Raw genomic sequence first — 12,986 nt, forward strand, 5'->3', positions numbered from 1 at the left:
GGTGTAATGTCAGGTCAGGGTGATATAAATGTCTAAGATGGTATTGGCGACTGTGGTGTAATGTCAGGTCAGGGTGATATAGATATCTAAGATGGTATTGGCGACTGTGGTGTAATGTCAGGTCAGAATGATATAGATGTCTAAGATGGTATTGGTGACTGTGGTGTAATGCAGGCCAGGGTGATATAAATGGGTAAGATGGTATTGGTGACTGTGGTGTAATATCAGGTCAGGGTGATATAGATGTCTAAGATGGTATTGGTGAGTGTGGTGTTATATCAGGTCAGGGTGATATAGATGTCTAAGATGGTATTGGCGACTGTGGTGTAATGTCAGGCCAGGGTGATATAAATGGGTAAGATGGTATTGGTGACTGTGGTGTAATGTCAGGTCAGGGTGATATAGATGTCTAAGATGGTATTGGTGACGGGTGTAATGTCAGGTCAGAATGATATAGATGTCTAAGATGGAATTGGCGACTGTGGCGTAATGTCAGATCAGGGTGATATAGATGTCTAAGATGGAATTGGCGACTGTAGTGTAATGTCAGGTCAGAATGATATAGATGTCTAAGATGGTATTGGCGACTGTGGTGTAATGCAGGCCAGGATGATATAAATGACTAAGATGGTATTGGTGACTGTGGTGTAATGTCAGATCAGGGTGATATAGATGAGTAAGATGGTATTGGTGACTGTGGTGTAATGTCAGGTCAGGGTGATATAGATGTCTAAGATTATATTGGTGACTGTGGTGTAATGTCAGGCCAGGGTGATATAGATGTCTAAGATGGTATTGGTGAGTGTGGTGTAATGTCAGGCCAGGGTGATATAAATGTCTAAGATGGTATTGGCGACTGTGGTGTAATGCAGGCCTGGGTGATATAAATGAGTAAGATGGTATTGGTGACTGTGGTGTAACGTAGGTCAGGGTGATATAGATGTCTAAGATGGTATTGGTGACTGTGGTGTAATGTCAGGTCAGAATGATATAGATGTCTAAGATGGTATTGGCGACTGTGGTGTAATGTCAGGTCAGGGTTATATAGATGTCTAAGATGGTATTGGCGACTGTGGTGTAATGCAGGCCAGGGTGATATAAATGAGTAAGATGGTATTGGTGACTGTGGTGCAATGCAGGTCAGAATGATATAGATGTCTAAGATTGTATTGGTGACTGTGGTGTAATGTCAGGTCAGGGTGATATAGATGTCTAAGATTATATTGGTGAGTGTGGTGTAATGTCAGGCCAGGGTGATATAGATGTCTAAGATGGTATTGGTGAGTGTGGTGTAATGTCAGGCCAGGGTGATATACCGGTAGATGTCTAAGATTGTATTGGCGACTGTAGTGTAATGTCAGGTCAGGGTGATATAGATGTCTAGAATGGTATTGGTGAGTGTGGTGTAATGTCAGGCCAGGGTGATATAGATGTCTAAGATGGTATTGGTGAGTGTGGTGTAATGTCAGGCCAGGGTGATATAGATGTCTAAGATGGTATTGGTGACTGTGGTGTAATGCAGGCCAGGGTGATATATATGACTAAGATGGTATTGGTGAGTGTGGTGTTATGTCAAGGCAGGGTGATATAGATGTCTAAGATGGTATTGGTGAGTGTGGTGTAATGTCAGGCCAGGGTGATATAGATGTCTAAGATGGTATTGGCGACTGTGGTGTAATGCGTCCTAGGTGATATAAATGTCTAAGATGGTATTGGCGACTGTGGTGTACTGTCAGGTCAGAATGATATAGATGTCTGAGATGGTATTGGCGACTGTGGTGTAATGCAGGCCAGGGTGATATAGATGTCGTAGATGGCATTGGTGACTGTGATGACACTGGAGATGAGCTTAAGGTTAATGATGAGATGACATTGTACACGATGATAGTATTGATGATGGAGAAGATAATACAGATGAGGATTGTATTGATGTCTAAAATGGCATTATAGATGAGGATGGTATTGACTCAGATGGAATAATGGCATTAAAGACGGAAATGACATAAAAGACGATGATGGTGTTAACGAAGGCGATGGCATTACAGATAAGGATGGTATTGCTGAATGAAGTGACAGTGTAAATGAAGATGGCATTGATGACTGCAGTGGTGTTATAGACGATGGTATTGATGACGGAAGTGTTGTTGTCGATGCTGATGACATAGAAAAGAAGATGACAGTTTTGTCAAGTATGGCTTTTTGTGAAGAAAAAACAACGACACCCATGAAGAGTATTCAGTCTGAATTACGAATAAGGGTGAGCTGGGCAAAAAAGAACTATAAGATAAACATAAAAAGTTATAGTTCTAAAGGTAGAAAGAGTGAGTTGGGTTTAACGCCGCTTTTAACAGTATTCCAGTCATATCACGGCGTATCAGCTTAATGTGGGAGGAAAGCCCGAAGTGATGCAGGTCTCAGACGTTTACCACTTCAGTGATACCCACGAGCACGGGTATGGTGCTGACAAACCTAGAAACATAATCGTGGCGAACCGGGATTCGAACCCACAATCATAGGTTTCTGGCGTGCCCAAAAGGTAGAAAACACCGTACTAGCGTGTACACAAGTAACATAGGGGTGGCGTGTTTTTATAAATATAATGCCATATTGTTCTGTCGACGGATATACTTGATGACAATTTAAAACTATTTCAACAACAATAAGGGTGGAGACACATTGAGCTCAGTGAATTATTGGTAATCGAACTCAGGTCTTCGTTAAAAGGAGTGAAGTCCCACCCACCCTTGCTCTGTAGAGAAAATTAAATCATTGAACAACCATTAAAACGAATATAGCTCGATAAATAGTTATTGACGAAGATGCACCATTAGGGAAAAACTGAATATAAAAATCATTACATTTTATATTATAAAACTTTCTATTCCTGTTTTTTACAAAATCGGATATGCCATTCAATATAAATAACATGTATTAAAAGAATTAAATTCCCTTGAGTGTCCTTAGAAGTATCTCGTTATATTTGTGGAATTACGTGTTCAAATTCGACATACAGTCGCCATGTGACACAAAAATAAGTCTAGTCCTGTAAAACAAACCTTTGAAGTAGTTCACTCAACCCAAATGAAATTCGCCTAGATGCACTAGGCGAGTCTCTCTTGGCAATTTGTGAGGAGAATGATCAAGTAGGTCCCTCGTTACTCGAACCACACGAAAACGGGAGAAAAATAAAAAGGTAAGCGCCGATCACAATACGTTGTACATATATATTCTTTCAAGTTCAAAGGTACACAATAAAATCCTTAACAATAAATTATCTGTGATATGATTATGTTTAATAGCATCAATCGCTCAGTCTGGTCACGCGTCATCTTAGATGAATGTGTGATGTCTTGTCACAACATGACGCCATTCTTTTCAGTACTTCAAAGGGAAAGCTATCAATAATACAAATATGATTCAGTAGAGTACGATCAGTTAGGAAGAACTTTTAAGCACGTGATATCTGTGCGTGTGGGTGACGCGAATGAATCTTAAATGTATAGGTGTAAATTATTATTATTGACATTAGAAATTCAATAAGCTTATTTTGTCACAGGGACAGAACAAATAGCGGACAAAAAACTGTCGTTTAAGTGTAATTGTTTTCTACAATAGTGATGCAACAGATAACCGGATGAAGCGTTGTTGTCTTTCTTTTAGTCTATATTGTGAATTGCAAAAACTATTAACGATACATGATCAAATGACAGGTCAATACCTCAAGCTGGTCCACATCGTGTCTTTGTTTCTGCATACGGTGACAAGTCATGGTATATTGCAGCAAAAGAACCTGCAATACATGTCTGAATCATGAAATGAAACCAGTGTTAGTCAATCACGAATGTTTTGTCATACATTCTGTGAAACTATAAGATATCATATGTGGCTAGTCATGTATATAAAATCATAGATCAGAATAAGATGTATTGAGACATATACCTACACAATGTTTAATATTAAGTTTGGAAGTTCTTTAAACAAACACACACGAAGTTCTTTAAACAAACACACACGCAAGCACGCAAGCACGCAAGCACGCATGCACACACACGGACATACATGGTTTCTCAGTTGAAGATAAGTTTAAGAAACAAATCTGGCATACATTACCTCACAACGTCATAACGTCATAACGTAGATCACCATACATGTTACAATCAATTAAAAAGTGGACCTCAGTCTCTACTGAGACTGAAAGGTGAAGTTCAATCCTGGAGGGGGACAGGGGGACGACTGTACCTCATTGTTCAATGTTAATGGGGAGACTGCCACTGCGTAAAAGTGACAAATAGTGTCCTATGGATAAAATTTGATAAGACATCTGGCTCAGGCACTAGATCCTGTATCCTGTAGTGCCTGTATCTCGAATGCGTTCCTGCATAAGGAGTACTATGTAAAGGGTACAGACTATATATACAAACACTTACTTTTACTATATATAAAAACACTTACTTCTTTAGCAAATTGTGAGATGGTGGGTGCTTTCCCTTTTTGAGACATGCCTTCCCTTTTCGTGAACTCCTGATGTCATCACTGATTTTCAGTGATCCATTCAATGGAATCTGTTTTTGCAGATAATCGGGACTAATTTTTCACTTGGGATGACGAAGTTTTATAATTCCGTCATGAGGTAAAAAGAAATGATAGGACACACTAAATCCCACTGCTAATACACTATTATGTATATATTATGATTTCTGAATAACGTTAATATGTATGACACGTTATATAACAAGCACTACATACATACGTTGTGTGTAACATTGTCGCCTCCTGCATGAGGCCAAGCCATATGATGTAAACTGTCTTGGGACATCAAAAGTCAAATCAGTTTTCAAACTTTATCATGTGTCTTTACATGGGAGTCTTTTATGAATGGACACTAACCATTTGGCTTATACATTATCCTTTTTACAATGGACCTTGTAATTATAACAAAGTTGTCCTTTTAGAATGACATTTTGAATACAATGTCCTTATATATATATTATTTACGGATGGACATTTATAATATACGTGACCTTCAAGAATGGTTACTCTGAGAATGTGTGTGAGTATTGTTTAACACTGCACTCAGCAATATTCTCATCATATGACGGCGGCCTGTATCTTTGAATGTGGACAAGACAATCCAGTGATTGCAATCATGAGCTACGTTTCACCCTATTGGGTGTTGTTTTAAGGCGACCACCGCCAAATATACGTACACTGAAACATACGTCGCAAATAAGTAAAGTTATCGTTGTTCGACACACGTAGAGAAATGCTATGAGAGTGATAATGCATATGGAATTCGAATTACTGAAATGTTATGCCATGACACCAACAAGCCCCGCTTGCATAGATACGTCCATGTACAGGTGCATGACATGGTCGACCATGTCCACATACAATCATATACTCGGCTGTTGAGCAGACAAGACTCAGTATGGATATTACCGACTGTCGGGAGCCCTTAAAACTTTTCTTAACATGCGGCGTTGATTTGCACTACTGAAAGTTTACGTCTGAGGTCGCAATATCCGAATTATTATAGTCCTACTCATACCATTCGAATTATTGTAGTTCTCACTCATACTACTCGAATTATTACAGTTCTACCCATACTATTCGAATTATTAATCTTGAATGTGATAAAGTTACAGTGCCATACAGATGTCTCGAAAAAGGATAGTTCGAATTTACCACGTTCTCAATTTTCAGCATATTGCTTTCCAAAACTTGGTTATTGTCTTTCTGTTGATCACCTTGACACAATCAATGTGTGTGGTGGTATTTTGGAAGTAGATAACACTAGACAATGTTGTGCGTTTTACTTCTAAAATGGACATATTTTCACTTCAGTGTGTGAACACACCTTTGTGTACTGCATATATGCTCTGTCGTTAATCTAGACACGTCAAGGCGCTTGGTTGACTTTTTGACACCGGTCACTTGTTCTCGGTAAATTCCCCCCTTTTACCTTTACTCCAACATGTATATTTCGCACATACCTTAACAGTGCCTACTTGTCAGTCGTGAAATAGACAATAATCAATTTCCACATCAAATTTATGAGAACAGTCAAGTCAAATACTTAAATGGTGACTTTAAACACGGTCTACATTGACAACTCCTTGCGATCAACACATTCCATCATATTCCCACACTACGCGAGATCCCGCGAGCAGGTCACGTGAATATCCAAGGGAGATAATTGCCTACTTAGCGACTCTATGCTCCCTCCCCCATGTCAAACGTGAAAGGGGTCAAATGAATAATGAAAAGGATTTTAGTCTTTTCGTGACACCTTGTCAGAACGCTACGGGAGATGATCGGGGAGGCAGTAATTTTGTCTACAATTTCCTAAAGTGTCATTTTTGTATGTTATTGTAAACACTTTATTGTGCTCTCAAACCGCGGCTCCGTGTGTACCCCCAAACTGGGAATGTCATCACATGCCAACTGGCCAGGTGATGAAATCGCCATATTGCACCTTGCTGCACTCCCCGTTTAAGATAGCTCTACCCACGTGGCGTCTCTGAAATGAACATAAAGATGACCCAGTATTCTACCCAACTCTACCCAATTCAAATGAGAACAGATTTGAAACGAGAACATATAAAAGCAAAACACTTGTGAAAGTATTACACATTTAAGAGAAGAACACATTTAAAACCAAAAACACATTTGGAAGGGAAAATAGAACTCATCTGAATGCATCTGAATGCAGAACACGCATCACAATAGAACACGTTTGAGAGAAGAACACATATGAAAGTAGAACTCATTTGAAAGAAGAACACATTTGAAAACTATATATCATGTGTACCCATATGGGCAACTAACCCGGATATTCGGCGTGGCGAACTAATGCGTTAACCACTTGACTAATACCCTTCCACAATGACTTCGGAGAATTTTGGATATTGGCTTATCAATACAGGGAGATTCCAAACGACCTGAACAAGCCCGAATGCAAAGCAGACATGAAACCGGAACACATTTGAAAAGGGAACACATTTGAAAGAAAACATGTTTGAGAACAGAAAACATGAACATATAACACATGTAAAGGAGAACCCATTTGAATACAAAACACATTTGAATGCAGAACACATTTGAAATACCACAATATAAAGGAACAAACCCGGATCTTCGGCGTCGCGAAAAAATGCTGGACCATGCACCCTTCCACGACAAAAGCAATTTCTATTTTGAATTATCCAAATAGAGAGCTACCCAACTGCGTTAACACGCTTGAGTACAAGGAACCAGTAGACATTATGAAATTAAAATGGAAGTCGAAGTCACGGCGTCCCAGTATATGTACATATGATTTCCATAATTAACGCTTCTCTGTCATAATCATGACGTCACATATTTAAAATCCGAATGCCAGGATGTCATTTCTGCTGAACGTTTTCGTGTCATAATAGCAGTGCATGTTTTATAGCTGTACCAAACTAGCAAAGTGAGTGGGGTTTTACGCCGCTTTAAACAGTATTCCAGTTATATCGGGAATGCGAGAGGAAAGCCCGACGTGTTGCGTGTCTCAGACGTTCACCACGTTGGTGAAGCCGACAAGCACGGGTATGGTGCTGACAACTCAAGGGGAATCTTGGATTCGAACCCAACAATAGGGGTCTAGTAGCTGCGCTTGATGCCATGTATGTATGTGTGTGGTAGCTTAGTTTAATTGGCTTACTCGTCGTGTGTTCACTATCCATCCTGTTGCTATATTATCCTTGTGTTGTTATCAGTTCACCTACTCGTGTTAATTCCTCTCATGTATGATAATTGATGTTACTATTAATCCTCCTCCTATCATATATATTCTGTACCATGTTCATTAGTACAAGGATCCATATCGAAACGTCGCCTTTGCAGTATATAGAGAAGTTATCCATAAACCTTTTTTGTCTACTTTTCATCACCTTCTAAGAAATGCCTATCAGCTTCTGACGGAGACTGTGACCAAACAATTCCGTATATGTTCTTATGACAAGTGAATGGGAATTGCTTTCAAGCCACTTTTGAAAGTATTCCGCCATTGTTTCAATTTGGGTATTGAACCTCGGTCACCGGCGAGGTAAAACTAATTGGGACCATTAGGCTAACCCTTCGCACCTATTATGGAGAATAGTCATTTACCAGTGGTACAAATATCGACACGATACATTTAATTCATGTTTCTTGGTCATACATTTCAAACTGAAATTAAGGGCCACGAATCAAGTAACAACAAACGCTATCCCCTTAATGTTGTGGTTCTGTATATCAGGTTCATTGCAAACTGAACACGTGGCAAAGACAAAGAAAAATTATATATCTTATTTTTCACACATAATAATAATTCATACACGAAAGTAACGCTGAAAAACGTCAGAATCAAATGAGCCCGGACTAACGGGACCGTCTCACGGTCATGTGATTATAATAGGCACACGTGATACGTAGACCCGATCAAGCCTTCAGATTTATCTACAGGCTAGTCCTATGAACCTATTACAAATCCCGGGAGACCCGAGGCGATCAGTAATTTGTCGAGTGTAGGGAGGCTGTAAATTGCTGCTTGTCGAGTTTCGCTTGACGTCGTTGTCAATTGCAACTCCGATGTACATTTCAATGGAAGAATATACAACTGTGAATGGCGTCATTATCTCTCTTTACACATTTAGCGATACGATCTCCGCCAAGCTGGCGGTTGGTGTGTCCATTTTGTTAGTGTAGCTTGCTTCGGATTTCATACGCTTTTAAACAGGAGATGTCAATTTCTGTCTCTGTGGTGTCGATTTCATGCTGAAATGGCTACTTTTGGTGTCGATTGCTTCCCGGGTAAAGATTATGATAAGATCTGTCCATTATTTATATCTGCATATGATTGAAAGGGGAAAATTGAATTATGCTTATTTCAAATCCATATTCCCACGACTTCAACCGATTTCTGTTCATTTGTTTGTTTGTTTGTTGTTTAACGCCGCACTCGATTTCTGTTTATGTAAGGGGACTATTTGTAATACAATACCGACATACATATACATATTGTGTGATAGGCGCGTAATCTCTATCACAAAATAAACTTCATCGATGGATTATTATTGAAATCTAAACAGATTAAATGTTTTCTTTCTTACTCACGTTATTTTCAAATAGTCGGGAAATCCACGAATTCGGTTCATTCTGGTAGAATACGTGTGCGATCAACTTCAGCTGTTATATTTTATTTCATGTACAGAATCCATACTGGTTTCACAGCGATGTCAGAGGAAACCCCGTCCGGTTTAACAAGGTTTAACAACACCCGCTCAAAGCTATTTATAGGTGGTATTACTCCGAGTGAGTGTAGAGGGAACCCGCCCCTCGCCACCCCCTACCCTTACAACCCATACTGATATTGTGTCCCCTGTAATTAACTATTTTTAAATAATGTCCTTTCATTCCATTTCCACACTCAACATTCAAACATAAAGATCAACAATTCCATTAAACATACCCCAACACTAACTTCAATCTCACCCTCCTCAACCACCCTAAACAAATTTTCTACTCTCGTTTTATCATCAAATGCTTACTCCATGTAGATGCAAACGTCCTGTGTCACGTCGGAATTTGACACGCGGAGATATAACTGAAATATGTTTCAATGCGGCGTTAAACCCAACTCACTCACTCGTCCCGTAAAAGTGATTCCTCCTCGGCTATATGTGTGTACAGCGAAACCTCGTAATCCAAGACCCCGTTAAACCGAAAAACACATTCCGGGCGATTCCAGCTGGAATACAAAGTGAAATAACCCTGTTAATGTGGACAGTGGTTCATTAAGGCGATTACATCGGAAACTATACCGTCCGGTTGAACGAGATTTCCCTATATACCATTTCACTGAAAATGCGATGTGTTAAACGTAGAGACGAAGATTATTTGTGTTTTTTTACATATAATCATATCATTAATATAAAGCAACCTAATTTATAAAAATGTGATGCTGAAGGATAAAGCAAATGCCATGTTTATAATATCATATTTGACAAATCAATACAGTAATTACTTTAAGAATCAATACATCATTAAAATTACACGCTAAAAACGCATGGTAACATCGGCATTCGCTGCCATTCGTTTCTAGGACGAACAGTAATGATTGTAATGAAATGTATATGAGAATGAACCAGTATTCACATGTTATTGATTTTGCAGGGTTCTTGTTTATAGGTTTCATTGTACTTGTAACTGCGAACAAGGAACATAGCTTACCGGTATATATTAACGAACCCCGTCTTTTATGGGAACTGCTTAATTTCAGTCAGCGCCTACTGGTCTACGAGCTAGCAGCTACTGGCACGCTTGCTTGCTAGCCCTTGCACAAGCGGTATGCTTGTCTGGGGAGGTATAGGTTAATTATGAGCGATATTCTAGGACCTGCAAACAAGGTGCAAATGGAGTAAAACTGTCAACCTATTTGCACAAAATGGCTCTAAGGTCTGTCCTCCATTTCGTCACATTAACGAAATTCAGCTTAAACTGACACAACAAACGTGTCTCCAAATAACACAACCAACATCCTACACTGGTTGAATTATTATGACGCAACAATTTCTCTTTTTGTTTATGTCACATAAAACATTCCCCATTTTCACATGCAGTAGGTGTCAATTGATTATTCTCTCTTAATTATGTTGTCTAAAAGTGCACCTCTGCACATAACAGTGTAGACACTACAAACCAGATTGTGACAAGATATTTACAAGTGTTTTGTCATTTAAATATATTTTAATTGGGAGATTACATGTGTTAGTTTAAATGTTAGTTAAATTACAGGGAGTAAAATCACAATGTCTCATTGATGAAATGTTTATCCTAACATACAATTCATAAATATTATTTAAAATGGAGTTTTAAAAAAAAGAATTTAAAAAGGACACCAGCAACCATCCTATGTGAAAACCGCATTCAATCCACAGCGACTCTTATTAATCCGGTCCAAACCGTATTTTGTGAAATCTTCCGGATTAAAAAAGTCTGCCTTACAATATAGTTTAGAATGCGGAATTTCCGCACTATTGAGGTTTCAGTTTATCTAAATAGGGAGTTCATTGAGCTTGCTCCTTTGACAAACAAACAAACGAGAACATAGGCACGTACACTATCCATCCTGGTTACTGGCAGGAGTCGTGCCTTCTCAATTTCACTTGTTCATACACTTGTTAAAAAGAGAAAAAAAAAACACTAAAAAACTTAAAACTTGTGTGATTGATACATCTAAACGTATAAAATCATAACAATTCAGCGTTGTTCCTTTGATTCAACGATGTTGTTTATATTTTCGGAGTAGAAACTTGTTTTATTGTTTACACTCCTTGCTGTTATCAATATGTCTTATAATATACACTCTGGATAGTTGAAACTGGTTTTCCTAATGCTTAAGGCGTGTAATGTGTATTATTAGAATCCACACGCTTCACCTAGGATTTAATTAGATATCAAGAAGGTTTCATGTTTTGAAATTTCTTCGTAAAACAATATCTATTTTAAAAACATGTTCCGGTTCCTTTACCCGTCGAAGTTGCCATATCACTGGAAGGGTGTGAAGGTCGTTTTAATTATTTTTTTCAACAAATTCCTCTTGAAACGTGTTGAATAAGTGTGAATGCAACCTGACAACAGACACGGCCACGTCGGTCAGTGAATAACACAAACTTATCCCTTATATGAATATACCGAAGCTTTTTATTTTTAAGTTCGTTAGAATAATCTATTCTATCCGCAAAGATACTCTCGAGGAAAGGCTGAATGGAGTGTTTTTCTTTGGCTAAGAAATATATGCTATATGATTGACAACGATGCACGCGGGGTGGTTTTCAAACAAGTGACAGACCTTTGTATCTTCCTGAAACGTACGTACATTTTCGGAAATATTTAAAACATTATTTACATAAAACTGTCATAGTTCTTGCTTTTAATAACAACAGATCTAACCAAATCTAATCGAATACATGTGCGAAATTGGAATTGTCACATTGTTCTGGCCATGGAGTGTGTATATTTAGAATATATTGCGGGGTAATATCGCAGTAATTGCGAATCTCATTCAAATGTCAATTCTTTCAGGGTTGACGATTACATCACAAGATTAGTCTTTTATTATTCACTCTCTCCAACACCAATGACCGTGACAAGGTCGTGTATATATTTTCAAACGCAGTAGATAATTGCAGCTGATTGTGTTCTGTGAAGGGCTACTGTTATTTACTACATCTGTACAGAATGTGTGTCAACATAAATGTTTATTGACGGTCAATAGTGATGATAATATACTGTTGATCTACACGATCTGTCAATACATTTGCAGTCACTTATTGTGGACGTGTACTGTTATGCTTGAGATTGATGATCACCAAAATTTCTTGAAATGAAACAGCCTAGTGGGAGAACAAGCTCTAATTTTGTATGCCAATGGCATATATGTATGTTGTTAGGATAACGGACTATGAAAGTATAAACATATTAGCCAGCCCCCATATGAATGACATGTCCAGCGGAAGGACAATAGAACGCAATGGCCCGGCCTAACGTGTCACGGTTTTACGATGTTATTGCTCGTGTTCAGGTTATTTTATATACATGTTCGACAGCCTATTGAAACTAAATGACGAAATATTTTCTATCAACGCCAATTATCTGCTGGTTTCCCTTGTTAAGTTTCCACCTTTTGTAATCTTATTACTTTTGTTGTTCTTACATGTGCAAACCGGGGGCACCCCGTGCATACATATGCTCTGTCTGTGTATTTATTCACCTGATGAAGGAGTAGGCACGTACGGATATACTCCGAAACGTTGTGTTCCTCATAATAAAGAAGTTGACATCCATATATTCTTTTCCTTATGTGTAAAATGCCTTTCAAAGACTTGAAATAATATCTTTTCATATTTTTGTAAATGTCCATTCGTCCTAAACTTCACCTTTTTCTTAGAAAATATACATGTACTAGATGCGTCAGCTCT

This window comes from Haliotis rufescens, unplaced genomic scaffold, assembly GCF_023055435.1.
Source record: "Haliotis rufescens isolate VD_foot unplaced genomic scaffold, xgHalRufe1.0.p SCAF_15, whole genome shotgun sequence".
Classification (NCBI taxonomy): domain Eukaryota; kingdom Metazoa; phylum Mollusca; class Gastropoda; order Lepetellida; family Haliotidae; genus Haliotis; species Haliotis rufescens.